This window comes from Cetorhinus maximus, unplaced genomic scaffold, assembly GCF_964194155.1.
Source record: "Cetorhinus maximus unplaced genomic scaffold, sCetMax3.hap1.1 HAP1_SCAFFOLD_940, whole genome shotgun sequence".
NCBI lineage: Eukaryota > Metazoa > Chordata > Chondrichthyes > Lamniformes > Cetorhinidae > Cetorhinus > Cetorhinus maximus.
Genome location: NW_027596882.1, coordinates 42,084 through 56,556, shown reverse-complemented (window position 1 = coordinate 56,556; position 14,473 = coordinate 42,084). Strand labels below are relative to the sequence as shown.

Below are 14,473 nucleotides of genomic sequence, written 5' to 3'. Positions count from 1 at the left end.
GTCATCGTTTGCTGTGCCCTTTACTCTGGGTAGGAGACGGCAATGTCCATTTCGCCAAGACTGGCTCGGTAGCACCACTACTGACCGAGCTGGCCGAGTCCTAAAGGACATAGCTGCTAGACTGGGTCTGTGGCAGGTGGTGAGGGAACCAACAAGAGGGGAAAGCATACTTGACCTCATCCTCACCAACCTACCTGCTGCAGAAGCATCTGTCCATGACAGTATCAGTAGGAGTGAGCACCACACGGTCCTTGTTGAGACAAAGTCCCATCTTCACATTGAGGATACCCTCTATTGTGTTGTGTAGCACTACCACTGTGCTAAATGGGATGGATTTCAAACAGACCTAGCAACTCAAGACTGCATCCATGAGGCTCTGTGGGCCATCAGCAGCAGTAGAATTGTACTCGAAACAATCTCTAACCTCATAAACCGGCAAGTTCCCTGCTCTGCCATTACCATCAAGCCAGGGGTTCAACCCAGGTTCATTGAAGAGTGCAGGGGGGCATGTCAGGAGCAGCTCCAGGCATACCTAAAAATGAGGTATCAACCTGGTGAAGCTACATCACAGGACGACTTGCGAGCCAAACAGCATAAGCAGCAAATGACAGACAGAGTCAAGTGACTGACCTTGATATCAAGACAGCATTTGACCAAGTGTGGAGCGGAGCACATCAGTGTAAAAGATAAGGCTGAAGCACTTGCAATAATCTTCAGCCAGAAATGCCGAGTGGATGATCCATCTCGACCTCCTTCTGAGGTCCTCAGCATCACAGATGCCAGTTTTCAGCCAAAGCGATTCACTCCACTTGATATCAAGAAATGGCTGAAGACACTGGATACTGCAAAGGCTATGGGCCCTGACAATATTGCGGTAATGGTACTGAAACTTGTGCTCCGGAACATGCCGTGCCCCTAGCCAAGCTGTTCTAGTACAGCTACCACACTGGCATCTACCCGTCAATGTGGAAAATTGCCCAGGTATGTCTTGTACAGACAAATCAGGGCAAACGCAACCCAGCCAGTTACCGCCCCATCACTCTACTCTCGTTCATCAGTAAAGTCATGGAAGGGGGTCATCAACTGCGCAATCAAGCGGCCATTGCTTAGCAATAACCTGCTCACTGACAGGTTTGGGTTTGGCCAGGGTCACTCAGCTCCTGGCCTCATTACAGCCTTGGTTCGAGCATGGACAAAAAAGCTGAACTCCTGAGGTGACGTGAGAGTGACTGACCTTGATATCAAGACAGCATTTGACCGAGTGTGGAATCAAGGAGCCCGATCAAATCTGGAGACGATGGGAAATGGGGGGAAGCTCTCCGCTGGTTGGAGTCATACCCAGCACTAGGGAAGATGGTTGTGGTTGTTGGAGGTCAATCATCTCAGTTCCAGGACAACAGTGCAGGAGTTCCTCAGGGTAGTATCCTCAGCTCAACCATCTTCAGCTGCTTCATCAATGACCTTCCGTCCATCAAAAGGTCAGAAGCGGGGACGTTCGCTGATGATTTCACAATGTTCAGGACCGTTCGTGTCTCCTCAGTTACTGAAGCAGCCCATGTCCAAATGCAGCAAGACCTGGACAATATCCAGGCTTGGGCTGACAAGTGGCTAGTAACATTTACGCCACATAAGTGCCAAGAAATTACCACCTCCAACAAGAGAGAATCTAACCATCACCCCTTGACATTCAATGGCATTGCCATCGCTGAATCACCCACTATCAATGTGCTGGGGGTTACCATTGACCAGAAAATGAACTGGACTACCATCTCAATACTGTGGCTGCAAGAGCAGGTCAGAGGCCAGAAATCCTGCGCCGAGTAACTCACCTTCTGACTCCCCAAAGTCTGTCCACTACCTACAAGGCATAAGTCAGGAGTGTGATGGAATACTCTTCAATTGCCTGGGTGAGTGCCGCTCCAACAACACTCCAGAAGTTTGACACCATCCAGGACAAAGCAGCCCGCTTAATTGGCACCCCATCCACAAACGTTCACTCCCAACACCACAAACGCACAGCGGCACCAGTGTGTACCTTCTGCTAGATGCACAGCAGGAACTCCCCAAAGTTTCTTAGGCAGCACCTTGCAAACCCACGACCACTACCATCTGAAGGACAAGGACAACGGACACATGGGAACACCCCCACCTACAGATTCCCCTCCAATCCACTCACCATCCTGGCTTGGAAATATGTCACCGTTCCTTCACTGTCGCTGGATCCAAATCCTGGAAGCGCTCCCTAACACAATGTGGGTGTATCCACAGCACATGGACTGCAGCGGTTCAAGAAGGCAGCTCAGCACCACCTTCTCAAGGGCAATTAGGGATGGGCAATAAATGCTGGTCTAGCCAGTGATACCCACGTCCTGTGTAAATGAATGAAAAAAAGACTGGAAGAGCCTTTCTCACCACCGGCCAAGCCAAGTCTTGCTGGAAGCTGTGTAAAACCCCTCGGGCTGTATGTTTAACATGAAATGAATGCTGTAATGTAACCTGTAACTCTAAGTGTAGTGAGGCACCCTGTATGGAATGAAACTGATGTGTTAAATTTGAACTGTTCTGGAATGTAGCTTTACACATTTTATGAAACAAAATGTACTTTTTCACAAGCTTAGAGATCAACAGCAAATCAAGTACAGTGACTGTTGTTTACTGGGCTGAGGGGAGGAGTCAAGGTGTTGGGCTTCTCTCTGTCCCTGATATCTGATCGATTCAGCAGCCTGGAATGTTTATTCAAATTCAGTGTGAGGAAAAGACCAGACTAGGAGCAGTGAGCGAAGAGCTAGCTCAGTCGGTAGAGCATGAGACACTTAATTTCAGGGTCGTGAGTTCGAGTCCCACGCTGGGTGCAATAATATAGCAGTGAGCGAAGAGTGTAGCGGCATTTTAATTTCCGCATGGATGTTACTGATACAAGCCTTGATTGAAACAATCAAAGGTGAGCAGCCACTGCTGAGGACAGAAATACCGAGTGTTGATCTATCACGGAGCACTCACAAGAATTGACCAGCCCAGTGCATTGCCAGGAGGAACCTGAAAACTGTGCTAAGCACAAGAGACCAAGACAAATTCAATTGAAAAGAGGAAAGCTGAGATCTGGGAGAATTGAGCAGCAAAGACACTCAGGTAAGCATGCTAGTTTGAAGATCAAGTTCAAAATGTTGTGCAAGATGTATTTACAGCGCAGATAATTTTCACTTTCCTAGAACAAGCCTTTTCCTTTCTGCAAGTTGCTCAATCTGCACGGTTGTTCTTTTCTGCTGCCCCTTCCCACTCACCTTGCCTGTCGCACAGGGGCTTCATGAAATGATGGGGAGATGATTAAAAGTAAAGTGAGAGGAAATTGGTGCAACCTGGCAGATATTGTTCTGTGCTCACAAGTGATTTTGTTCCCAAGTTTGCCTTGCATTCAAATGCAGGTTGAGGTTGAAAAATTCCTAAAATGTTGTAGAAAATAACCTTGGAGAAGGACGGATAAACATTGTAAAAATGGAATCTCAAGTGATTGTGAAGGAAATAATGGTGTGACGGCAAAAGTTGATAATTTGTCTCATTGTATTGCACGGCCTCAATTGGGCTGAGCTGTGTCATGTTGCAGCTTCTGTAATTTTGAGATTGTTTTCCGAATGTCCGGCAGTAAAGCTTTTTTTAATAGTTTACTGTCGGCCCCACATGAAGCGTCTGGGTCCTGATTTGCACATGTAAGGGAGCCATCCACTCCAACAGGTCTTGTCTCGCTTTAGCTGTTGCCCCCATCCCCCACCAGGTTCCACCTCATGGCTAGGGGAGGGGTGCTGCTGAGGTGGGATTCTTTTGAAGAACTGAAACGTTTTTTGTGAAAAATATACTTTATTCATAAAATATCTGGAAGAACATTCCAAAATATTTCAAATTCACCATCACAAAAAGTACAGTCAGCTCCAACTTTTACACATGGATCACCAGGTGCATCAATACGATCAATGAATATTACAATCATTTCAATCTGGTCATTACAGACAATCAGACAATGGGGTTGGAGTTATCAACATCCATCAAGTTGCTCTCTGAGGTGCTTCAATACAATTATAATACAATTAGCATTCAATGCATTCAATGCATTGTGAGCTGGACAGCCCGAGGGGCTCTGATTTAAAGCAACTGGCAGAAGAAGCAAAAACGATTTGAGAGAAAGCTTTTTCACACAGAGTGGCTAGGGTCCAGAACGCACTGACTGAGAGTGTGGTTCAATCAAAGCATTCAAGAGGGAATTAGATAATTAGTTGAAAAGAAACAATCTGTAGGGTTACTGGGAGAAGGTAGGAGAATGACACTCGGTATTGAGATGCTCATTCAGAGAGCCAGTACAGACACGATGGGCCGATTGGCCTGCTTATGCACCGTAACAATTGTGTGATCGTGAATTTAGATGCTTGTCAGCAGCTGTGTAAAGTCTATGAGCTTTGAGCTGGGAGCTTGCTGTACTTTTAAGAGCGGTATCAGCAGCGGCAGCAGAGAACTGGTTTAAAATGTTGTGAGGTAAAAGCTGCAGTGGAGTGAGGGAGAGAGAGAGAGAGAGAGAGAGAGTGTGGTGGAGAGGTGTATTTGCAAGTGAATGGTGCTTTTGTTTGAACGGTTTTCCAGTATTTGGGGCTCCATTGTCCAAAACAACTTCTTTCACTGCCCAAATCAGGCTAAAGACTGAACTCAATGGGCAGAATTTTTCGCTTGGCGGGCGGGCGCGTGTCCCATTCACTCGAGCCTGAAATGACACATGTTGACATCAGCCGAGCGTCCCAACGTCAACGCGCACTCTCGCGATATTTCGGTGCATCATTAAACATTGGCCTACACTGCACCTGCAGAACAAATGAAGCAAACTCAGGCCAATAACACAAAATCAAATGTCATTTAATGTTGCAGGTGACAGATCCCTGAACTGAACATTAATTACCGTTAATTAAATTGCACAATCAGAAAAGTAAAATCTAAAATAAACCAACGCACCAGGCAGAATAATAGAAAGCAATCTTTTCTTTGTTTTCCATAAGCAGCGTTCCTTGAGCTATTTAATAGAGGCAGCACTGATGTTGATTCTATTGCTACCACTGAAAATACTGTAACTCCTTCCGCTGACTGGAAAGGCGTCAGCAACAGTTGCGCCTGCGCACTCGGGCCTCACTGTTGAATAGAAAAGTAGAGAGCTGATGCTTCAGTTATTCAGGGCATTGGTGTGACCCCATCTGGAGCACTGTGTACACTATTGGTCTCCTTATTTGAGGAAGAATGTCAATGCGTTGGAAGCCATTCAGATACGGTTTACCCAACTAGTACCTGGATTGGGCGGATTGCCTTATGAGGAAGGATTGGACAGGCTAGGCCTGTATCTGCTGTAGTTCAGAAGAGTAAGAGGCGACCTGATTAAAACATACAAGAAGCTGAGGGGCCTTGAGAGGGTGGATGTGGAGAGGATGTTTCCTCTTGTGGGAGAATCTTGTATTTGGGGCCACTGTTTAAGACAGAGGTGAGGGGAAATTCTTTTCTCTCAGAGAGTCGTGAAACTTTGGAATTCTCTTCCTCAACAGGCGATGGAAGCAGAATCGTTGCATATTTTTAATTATTGAGAAGTAAGTGGATGAAAGGTTATCGAGGGTAGGGGGTAATGTGGAAATGAGGTTACGATCAGATCAGCCGGGAGCTTATTGAGTGGCGAAGTGGGCTTGAAAGGCTGAGAGGCCGACTCCTGTTGCTAATTCATATGTTCATGTGTTTTTGTTAGTAACATGAAGAGGTTTTCACCCTCAAAGGTATTCAGAAGGCAAGAGAGAGAGGGAGAGGCTGGGGGAACGTTTCCCGTCTCCAGAAAAACCTGAACAAAAACAAAAATACCTGGAAAAACACAGCAGGTCTGACAGCATCTGCGGAGAGGGACACAGTTAATGTTTCGAGTCCGAATGACCCGTTAACAGAACTTCTCTGTTGAAGGGTCATTCGGACTTGAAACGTTAACTGTGTCCCTCTCCGCAGATGCTGCCAGAACTGCTGAGTTTTTCCGGTCTTTTTGTTTTAGTTTTGGATATCCAGCGTCCGCAGTTTTTTGCTTTTATCCAGAAAAACCTGCTCCGGCTGCAGTCGATGGGGGTCGATATCAAGGAGGAACTCCAAGAGGTGAAGAGCCAGCAAGCCTCGCTCTTTGCCTCGGAGGCCTCTCTAGATGATCTTCCGGTCCAGAGTCCGCTCCGTGGAGCAGGATGAGACGTGCTCACGTTTCTTCTTCCAAAAGGTACACAGAGAGAGCTCTGTGATCAGCAGCCTGAAGGGAGAAGACAGCTCAGTAAAGTCATCGCAGTCCGACATTTTGAGGATCAGCAAATCCTTTTATGTCGGATTGTATGATGTGATGCCCACAGACAGTACGGAGTCCCAGTCCTTCCTGTCCACCATTACAAAGGGCTTTGATAACAGTACATGGGAGAGTCTGGACAAACATGGTGGATGTGCTCTCCAAAATGGGATTTGGGGAGGGAATCCGCAACACGCCTGGAGTCTCACCCCCTCTGCATGTTGCCCTCGAGGTGGCTGTGGTGGGGACAAGATCGTTGTTCACATCCTTGTGGATTGTGCCTTTGCAAAGAAGGTCTGGAGAGAGATTTTTTTTGCAAAAATATACTTTATTCATAAAATATCTTCAATCACATTCCAAACCATTTCAAAAACACCATTACAAGGGTACAATCCAGGTTAAACTTTTACAAAATGTATCACCAGGTGCATCAGTACAAACAATATTACAATCATTTACAGCCTTTCATTTTGAGCTGTACAGCCCGAGGGGCTCTAAACAGTTCCCAGTCTCTCGGTGCGCTGTAGCACAAAAGGTCTTAGACAGCGACCCTTCCCCATTGTGCCTTTGCGGCGGCTGCCCCAAGCTTTAGTGCGTCCCTCAGCACATAGTCCTGGACTTTGGAATGTGCCAGTCTGCAACACTCAGTCGGGGACAACTCTTTGCGCTGGAAGACCAACAAGTTTCGGGCAGACCAAAGCGCCTCTTTCACCGAGTTGATGATCCTCCAGCTGCAGTTGATGTTCCTCTCGGTGTGTGTCCCTGGGAACAGCCAGCAGAGCACAGAGTCCTGTGTCACAGAACTGATCGGGATGAACCTCGACAGAAACCACTGCATCTCTCTCCAGACCTTCTTTGCAAAGGCACAATCCATAAGGAGGTGAACAACGGTCTCGTGCCCAACACAGCCACCTCGAGGGCAACATGCAGAGGGGGTGAGACTCCTGGCGTGTAGGAAGGATCTGACCGGGAGGGCGTTTCTCACCACCAGCCAAGCTACGTCTTGGTGCTTGTTGGAAAGTTCTGGCGATGAGGCATTTTGCCAAATGACTTTCACAGTCTGCTGGAGAACCATCCGACAGGATTCTCCCTTTCTTTTTCCCGCAGGGCCTCTAAGACGATATGTGCCGACCACTGCCTGATGGACTTGTGGTCAAAGGTGTTTCTCTGCATACATTTTTCCACCAGGGACGGGTGGTACGGCACGGTCCAACTACTTGGAGCGTTCCGCGGCAGCGTGGCCAGACCCATCCTTCGCAACACTGAGGACAAGTAGAACCTCAACACATAGTTACACTTGGTGTTTGCGTACCAAGGGTCTACGCACAGCGTGATGCAGCCGCACACAGTTTGAGGGCATGTTGGGAACGTATTCTCCCCCTTTATCCAGAGGCTTGTACATCACGTTCCTGCGGACACGATCCATTTTCGACCTCCAGATAAAGCTAAAGATGGCTCGGGTGATCGCCATCGCGCAAGAGTCTGGAATGGGCCAGACGTGCGCCACGTACAGGAACAGCGAGAGTGCCTCACACCTGATGACCAGGTTCTTACCCGCAAATGAGAGGGAGCGTCGCTCCCACATGCCCACTTTTCTTTCCACTATTGATACTCGCTCTTTCAAGTTTCTAACACATGCCTCGGTCCCTCTGAACCATATCCCCAGCACCTTCAGGCCGACAGCCCTGACGGTGAAGGGGACAAAGGATCGGTCAGCCCAGTTCCCAAAGAACATGGCCTCGCTCTTCCCACGATTTACTTTGGCTCCCGAGGCCAGATCGAACTGGTCGCAGACCTGGATCAGTCTGCGCACCGACAGCGGATCCGAGCAGAAGACAGCGACATCGTCCATGTACAGGGAGGCGTTGACCTGAGTGCCTCCACTGCCTGGGATTGGGACTCCTCATATGCCCGGATCCTTCCTGATGGACACAGCAAAGGGTTGTATGCAACTCACAAACAGGACAGGGGAGAGAGGGAAGCCCTGCCTGACTCCAGATTTAATCGGAAAGCTATCTGATTCCCAGCCATTGATTGAGACTGCGCTGTTAGTGTACAGCAGTTGGATCCAATTGGGTTTTGAAACATGTACATGTTGGAAAGTAAAGAAAGCTTCGCTGTCCTTCACCGTCACCCGAACGGTGTTACGTACCCCATGATATGGGGCTCGACTGGTTATAGCCATTGCTTCACGACTACACTTGATCTTTGCCAAAAGGCCGAGAAGCGATTCCATTTGCCTTCCTTGTTACCTGCTGTACCTGCATACTAGCTTACAGCGATTCATGCGCGAGGACACCCAGATCCCTCTGTGCTGAAGCATTTCTGAAGTTTCTCTCCATTTAAATAATAAGTCACCTTTTTATTCTTCTGACCAAAATGGATAACCTCACACTTATCCACGTTAAACTCCATCTGCCAAATTTTGGCCCATTCACCTAACCTGTCCAAATCCATTTGTAAATTTCTTATTTCTTCATTGCAACTTACTTTCCCACCTATTTTGGTGTCATCTGCAAAGTTAGCTATAGTACCTTCTACCCCTGAATCCAAGTAAATAGTTGGGGCCAAAGGACCGAACCCTGTGGCACCCCACTAGTTACAGCTTGCCATCCACAAAAGACCCATTAATCCTGACTCTCTGCTTTCTGTTGGTTAGCCAATCCTCTAGCCAAGCTAATATATTACCCTTAGCTGCGTGTGATCTTATCTTGTGTATTAATCTTTTGTGCGGCACCTTATCAAATGCCTTCTGGAAGTCCAGACATGCTACATCTACAGGATCCCCATTATCCACTTTGCTTGTCACATCTTCAAAGAACTCCAGCAAATTAGTCAAACACGATTCACTCTTCGTAAAGCCATGCCGACTCTGACGGATTGCAATTTGACTTGCATTTTAGGAAGGTAGTGAAGGCATTGGAGAGAGTGCAGAAGAGGTTTACGAGTTTGGTTCCAGGGGCGAGGAAGTTGAGTTATGAAGTAAGATTGGGGAAGCTGGGAATGTATTCCTTGGGGAAAAGAAGTCCGAGAGGAGACTTGATAGAGGTATTGAAAATCATGAGGGGTCGGGAGAGAGTAGATAGGGAGAAACTGTTTGCACCGGGGAAAGGATCGAGAAGGAGAGGGCACAGGTTTAAAGTAACTGGCAAAAGAAGCAAAAGTGACAGGAGCAGCGAGTGGCCAGGGTCTGGAATGCACCGCCTGATAGCGCGGCGGAGGCAGGTTCAATTGAAGAGGGAATGAGATGATTATTTGAAAAGAAAGCATGTGCCGGGTTACGTGGAGAAGGCAGGAGAAAGGCACGAGGTGGAATGTTCATTGGGAGAACTGGTGCAGGCACGACGGGGGGAATGGGCTCCTTGTGCAATGTAAGGATTGTGTGAATGTGGATGTAGAGGTTTCGGAGTAGCTGTGTAAAGTGTGTGAGGTTTGAGGTGTGAGTTTTGATTGTTGCTGTATCAGCAGCAGCGGCAGCGGCAGCAGAGAGCTGGTTTAAAATGTTGTGAGGCGAAAGGTGCAGCTGAGAGAGTGTTTGAGAGGTGTATTTGCAAGTGAAAGATGTTTTTATATGAGTGAGGTAGAGTGTTTGTGAGATGAGAGTGCTGTCTGTGAGTGTTGGGTGAGCGTGCATGTTTTTTGTGTGTAGCTGCTGCGGGTGAGTGAGTGAGAGAGAGAGAGAGAGAGAGAAAGAAAGAAAGTTGGGTTTTGGAACATGTACATGTTGAAAAGTAAAGAAAGCAGATGTTTGTAAGAAAGCTATTTTTAGCATTGAAAATCCCCTGGAAAGGGGAGGGTGCACCGTTCCCAGAGATACTGCAATACCGGGTCGATGCGTGGAGTGGACGGAGCAAGCCCCTATTCCATCTCCCTGCTCAAAAAATCAATTTAATATATGGTCCCCAGATAAAGGACGTATCAGATATTAAACTGATAAGAACAGATTTTTTTTTTTTTTTTTTTTGTAAAAATATACTTTATTCATAAAATATCTTCAATCACATTCCAAACCATTTCAATAACAACATTACAAGGGTACAATCCAGGTTAAACTTTTACAAAATGTATCACCAGGTGCATCAGTACAAACAATATTACAATCATTTACAGCCTTTCATTTTGATCTGTACAGCCCGAGGGGCTCTAAACAGTTCCCAGTCTCTCGGTGCGCTGTGGTAGAAAGGTCTTAAACTGATAAGAACAGATTTTTTTTTTTTTTTTTGTAAAAATATACTTTATTCATAAAATATCTTCAATCACATTCCAAACCATTTCAATAACAACATTACAAGGGTACAATCCAGGTTAAACTTTTACAAAATGTATCACCAGGTGCATCAGTACAAACAATATTACAATCATTTACAGCCTTTCATTTTGATCTGTACAGCCCGAGGGGCTCTAAACAGTTCCCAGTCTCTCGGTGCGCTGTGGTAGAAAGGTCTTAGACAGCGACCCTTCCCCATTGCGCCTTTGCGGCAGCTGCCCCAAGCTTTAGTGCGTCCCTCAGCACGTAGTCCTGGACTTTGGATTGTGCCAGTCCGCAACAATCGGTCGGGGACAACTCTTTGTGCTGGAAGACCAACAAGTTTCGGGCAGACCAAAGCGCCTCTTTCACCGAGTTGATGATCCTCCAGCTGCAGTCGATGTTTGTCTCGGTGTGTGTCCCTGGGAACAGCCCGTAGAGCACAGAGTCCTGTGTCACAGAACTGCTCGGGATGAACCTCGACAGCAACCACTGCATCTCTCTCCAGACTTTCTTTGCAAAGGCACAATCCACAAGGAGGTGGACAACGGTCTCTTCCCCACCACAGCCACCTCGAGGGCAACGTGCAGAGGGGGTGAGCTTCCTGGCGTGTAGGAAGGATCTGACGGGGAGGGCCTTTCTCACCACCAGCCAAGCTACGTCTTGGTGCTTGTTGGAAAGTTCTGGCGATGAGGCATTCTGCCAAATGACTTTGACAGTCTGCTCGGGGAACCATCCCACAGGGTCCACCCTCTCCTTATCCCTCAGGGCCTCTAGGACGTTACGTGCTGACCACTGCCTGATGGACTTGTGGTCAAAGGTGTTTTTCTGCATCAATTTTTCCACCAGGGACAGGTGGTACGGCACGGTCCAACTACTTGGAGCGTTCCGCGGCAGCGTGGCCAGACCCATCCTTCGCAACACCGGGGACAGGTAGAACCTCAGCACGTAGTGACACTTGGTGTTTGCGTACTGAGGGTCTACGCACCGCTTGATGCAGCCGCACACAAAGGTGGCCATCAGTATGAGGGCGATGTTGGGCACGTTTTTTCCCCCTTTATCTAGAGGCTTGTACATCGCGTCCCTGCGGACACGATCCATTTTCGACCTCCAGATAAAGCGGAAGATGGCTCGAGTGATCGCCGTCGCGCAGGAGTCTGGAATGGGCCAGACCTGCGCCACGTACAGCAACAGCGAGAGTACCTCACACCTGATGACCAGGTTCTTACCCGCAATGGAGAGGGAGCATCGCTTCCACATGCCCAGTTTCCTCTTCACAATAGCCACTCGCTCCTTCCAGTTTCTAACGCATGCCCCGGTCCCTCCGAACCATATCCCCAGCACCTTCAGGCCGTCAGCCCTGACAGTGAAGGGGACAAAGGATCGGTCAGCCCAGTTCCCAAAGAACATGGCCTCGCTCTTCCCACGATTTACCTTGGCTCCCGAGGCCAGTTCGAACTGGTCGCAGATGTGCATCAGTCTGCGCACCGACAGCGGATCCGAGCAGAAGACGGCGACGTCGTCCATGTACAGGGAGGCTTTTACCTGAGTGCCTCCACTGCCTGGGATCGTCACTCCTCTTATGCCCGGATCCTTCCTGATGGACTCGGCAAAGGGTTCTATGCAACACACGAAAAGGACAGGCGAGAGAGGACAGCCCTGCCTGACTCCAGATTTAATCGGAAAGCTATCTGTTTCCCACCCATTGATTGAGACTGCGCTACTGATGTTAGTGTAGAGCAGTTGGATCCAATTTCGAATTCCCTCCCCAAAGCCCATTTTGGAGAGCACATCCCCCATGTAGGTGTGCGATATTCTGTCAAAGGCCTTCTCCTGATCCAAGCTGATGAGGCAGGTATCCACACCCCTGTCCTGTACGTAGGCAATCGTATCCCTGAGCAGCGCCAGGCTGTCAGAGATCTTCCTGCCTGGCACAGAGCAGGTCTGGTCAGGGTGAATCACCAATTCCAGAGCGGATTTGACCCGGTTGGCGATGACCTTGGACAGAATCTTATAGTCCACATTCAACAGTGAAATGGGTCGCCAATTTCTAATTTCCTCCCTTTCCCCCTTGTGCTTGTAGATGAGGGTGATGATGCCTTTCCTCATGGATTCTGACATACTACCGGCCAGGAGCATACTCTCGTACACCCCTAGCAGGGCTGGGCCGATCAAGTCCCACAGAGCCGAATACAACTCCGCCGGCAAGTCGTCGCTTCCGGGGGTTTTACTCTTCTCGAAGGACTCGAGGGCCTTAGTCAGTTCGTCAGGAGTTAGCGGTTTGTCCAGGCTCTCCCGCGTACTGTGGTCTAAGACCTCCGTGATAGAGGACAGGAAGGACTGGGAGGCCGTGCTGTCCGTGGGCTTCACGTCATACAGTCCGGCATAAAAGGATTTGCTGATCCTCAGAATGTCGGACCGTGATGACTTTACTGAGCCGTCTTCTTCCTTCAGGCTGCTGATCACAGAGCGCTCTCTGTGTACCTTTTGGAAGAAGAAACGTGAGCACGTCTCATCCTGCTCCACGGAGCGGACTCTGGAACGGAAGATGATCTTGGAGGCCTCCGAGGCAAAGTGCGAGGCTTGCTGGCCCTTTACCTCTTGGAGCTCCTCCTTGACAACGACCCCCATCGACTGCAGCCGGAGCAGATTCTGCATCTTTTTCTGGAGTCGGGACATTTCCCTCTGTTCCTTTCTAGCTTTCTGGGTGCCTTTGAGGATGAAAAACCTCTTGATGCTTCCCTTGATCGCTTCCCACCAGTGTGTCAGGGACTCAAAGAGGGGTTTCACGGTTCTCCAACCTTTGTAATCCCTCTTGAGCTCCTCAATGTTCTCTGGGGTCAGCAGTTGCACATTTAGCTTCCATGCCCCCCTGCCCACCCTCAGGTCCTTCTCCAAGTGGCAGTCCGCCAGTAGGAGGCAGTGGTCAGAGAAGAACACCGGCTTGACCTCGGTGGATCTGACTGTGAATGCACGGGACACAAACAGGAAGTCTATCCTGGAACGAATGGACCCGTCTGGCCGCGACCAGGTGTATCTACGCTGCGCTCCGTCTGCAGGGTTGCTGAAGACGTCGTGCAGCTTGGCATCCTTAACTGTTTCCATCAGGGATCTGGACGTAGCGTCCAATCTGCTGCCGGCCCTGCCGGCGAGTGTTGGGTGAGAGTGCGTGTTTTTTGTGTGTAGCTGCTGCGGGTGAGTGAGTGAGAGAGAGAGAGAGAGAGAGAGAGAAAGAAAGAAAGTTGGATTTTGGAACATGTACATGTTGAGAAGTAAAGAAAGCAGATGTTTGTAAGAAAACTATTTTTAGCATTGAAAATCCCCTGGAAAGGGGAGGGTGCACCGTTCCCAGAGATACTGCAATACCGGGTCGATGCGTGGAGTGGACGGAGCAAGCCCCTATTCCATCTCCCTGCTCCAAAAATCAATTTAATATATGTTCCCCAGATAAGGGACGTATCAGATATTAAACTGATAAGAACAGATTTTTTTTTTTTTTTGTAAAAATACACTTTATTCATAAAATATCTTCAATCACATTCAAAACCATTTCAAAAACAACATTACAAGGGTACAATCCAGGTTAAACTTTTACAAAATGTATCACCAGGTGCATCAGTACAAACAATATTACAATCATTTACAGCCTTTCATTTTGATCTGTACAGCCCGAGGGGCTCTAAACAGTTCCCAGTCTCTCGGTGCGCTGTGGTAGAAAGGTCTTAGACAGCGACCCTTCCCCATTGCGCCTTTGCGGCAGCTGCCCCAAGCTTTAGTGCGTCCCTCAGCACGTAGTCCTGGACTTTGGATTGTGCCAGTCCGCAACAATCGGTCGGTGACAACTCTTTGTGCTGGAAGACCAACAAGTTTCGGGCAGACCAAAGCGCCTCTTTCACCGAGTT

The 14,473-nt window shown here is 48.4% G+C and overlaps 2 non-coding genes across 2 annotated transcripts; both read right to left on the bottom strand.

Moving 5' to 3' along the window:
* Positions 1–10,116: 10,116 nt before the first annotated feature.
* Positions 10,117–10,299, bottom strand: LOC144675299 (U2 spliceosomal RNA). The gene has a single exon (XR_013574921.1). It is a non-coding gene; the product is annotated as a U2 spliceosomal RNA (small nuclear RNA).
* Positions 10,300–13,903: 3,604 nt separating this feature from the next.
* On the bottom strand, positions 13,904–14,088 carry LOC144675300 (U2 spliceosomal RNA). Its single transcript, XR_013574922.1, has one exon. It is a non-coding gene; the product is annotated as a U2 spliceosomal RNA (small nuclear RNA).
* Between the last annotated feature and the right edge of the window lie 385 nt (positions 14,089–14,473).